This window comes from Esox lucius, unplaced genomic scaffold (genome assembly GCF_011004845.1).
Source record: "Esox lucius isolate fEsoLuc1 unplaced genomic scaffold, fEsoLuc1.pri scaffold_76_arrow_ctg1, whole genome shotgun sequence".
Lineage (NCBI taxonomy): Eukaryota > Metazoa > Chordata > Actinopteri > Esociformes > Esocidae > Esox > Esox lucius.
In genome coordinates, this window is record NW_022995050.1 from 1 (window position 1) to 2,024 (window position 2,024).

Sequence of the window (2,024 nt, forward strand, 5' to 3'; positions counted from 1 at the left end):
TATGGTTAGAGTTTAATTTTTGCTGAAGATCAGTACATAATCTGTAAGAAAATCAACCAACACTTTTTGGACTCTGCCAAGATAGGTGTTGATATCACAATGCAAGATCTGTCAGATGAGGCTGCATTCAGACATGCATCATTTGTTTTGTCTTATTAGCAGACAGATCAAAGATCTTGTTGGTCTGTATTTTTCATAGTTGATCAAATCAATTAAAGACAAATGTTCCACTTTGCTGAAAAAAAAGAAGAGGGGAGCTTTCAATTTAATGATCATTGTTTCCTCTCCTAAAACCCCATTGGATGAGAAAACCCTTCCCTTGTTACCTCCTCCAATGGATTTTAGGACTGACAATGACAAAACAGGAAAAGGAGTCAGTTTACCAAGACTTAATTAGGAGCACCTGTGATAAAGCCTGCCCAGCAGTCCAGGACATTCATCTCATCTGTGTCTGGTCCTTAATAAGGAGAGGAGAGTGACTCAGAATACTGAGAGATGCAGTTGTGATGTTTGATTTTTATTATTATTAAATAAATTAGATTAATTGTACCGCATGCTGGAAGACATTAGGGAACTACTTCACTTGCCTGCACTTGCCTTTAGTATATTCTCAAATTTGTACCTGTCATTCTTCAAACCCATTGGACAAGGTCTGGGGGAGGGACTTAATTTCATCCAATAGACTGTATGGGATATGTTGAAGGGGCCACTAGTTCCATTTCCTGTACTCTCCCTATAGTTCCCCTCAGTCTTCACAGCACAGTTCCTGTTTCATTGTAGTGGATGTGATGTGATGAATGAACATTCATTTGACTGGGATTTGTTCTCAGGTAAGCGCAAGTGTCCAAAAAGATGGTTTGAGTTTCAGTCACAATGCTTCCTGATTGACTAGACTGCGAGGACCTGGCGTGAAGCAGAGGTAACACTGTTCTGTGAATTAACCAAAGTCAAGTTCCTGAAATGGGCAGGGCTCCAGTTAAATAATAAACCAATAAACCAGGGCTTTGTTCAACTGGACCTTTCCATAAGCGTAAGGCTTTTCACCTTGCAGCCTGGTCTATTGAAACTCACAGCACAAGGTTTGATGATTGACAGTAAAACTGGACTGTACAATGAACTTGTTCTTTGTCCTGGTCTACCTCTTATTCTAGCACAACTGTGTCTCTGGGCCGGAACCTAGAGTCTGAGCATGATTCCGACAGCTACTCTAGACACTTGGCATCGGTGCACAACCCTGAGGAATTCCAGTTCCTGCAGGCACTAACACAGACTGTGAGCCTCCTGCTCTGGATTGGAGGTTCAGCCCAGGTGGAGTATATTTGGACTGACTCACTAGGAACACGAAGTCTAGGGTCACATCTCAATTCAAATGAACTGTGGAGGTACTGTTGATCCACTATAGGTTTAGTCATCTGACTTATGTTTGCAAGCTGCATCTGATTTTTTTTATTCTTCAGAGAAACCCTGGAATGATGCAACATGTGGAATGAAGTTTCCCTCCCTGTGTTCTCTAAGGACAGAGTAGATCTGGCAGAATCAGACTTCAGTGTCTCTGAACAGACTAAGGATAATCAAAAGCATGAATGTTCTTGTGAATGCTCCTGATTTGACTAATAAAACAAGTGCACACATTCCTCTTGCCAGAATTATTGCCTCCATGATACTGCCCTGCATTAATCTTTATACCTTCTATACAATGCAAACCTACAATCTGAGGTGGTTCTCTGTGAACTGGAGTGGGAGGACCATGTGCTTATGACCTGAGGGGTTACAATTAAAATGGTTTAATTGTAACCCCTCATCGGGCAATGAACATTCTGCACACTACCCTGGGTCTGTAAATTGCTTAATGTTAATGAAACCAGCTAGGTCCCAGTTTGACTTTACATCCTCCTCCAGTTTTGTCTTCAATTACTGTGGCTAACTGGCACTATAACTTGTTAATTGGACTGCTCCAGTTAGCATGTCTGCTGGCTGATGCCTCACCAATAATTTGACAGGCATGAGTGGAAATGGGAAGGCTA

The 2,024-nt window shown here is 41.7% G+C and overlaps 1 long non-coding RNA gene across 1 annotated transcript; it reads left to right on the forward strand.

The window, feature by feature from the left end:
* The first annotated feature begins 491 nt into the window (after positions 1-491).
* Positions 492-1,632, forward strand: LOC105007133. The gene is made up of 3 exons (XR_827502.4): positions 492-830; positions 1,152-1,308; positions 1,458-1,632. It is a non-coding gene; the product is annotated as an uncharacterized LOC105007133 (long non-coding RNA).
* The last annotated feature ends 392 nt before the right edge of the window (positions 1,633-2,024 follow it).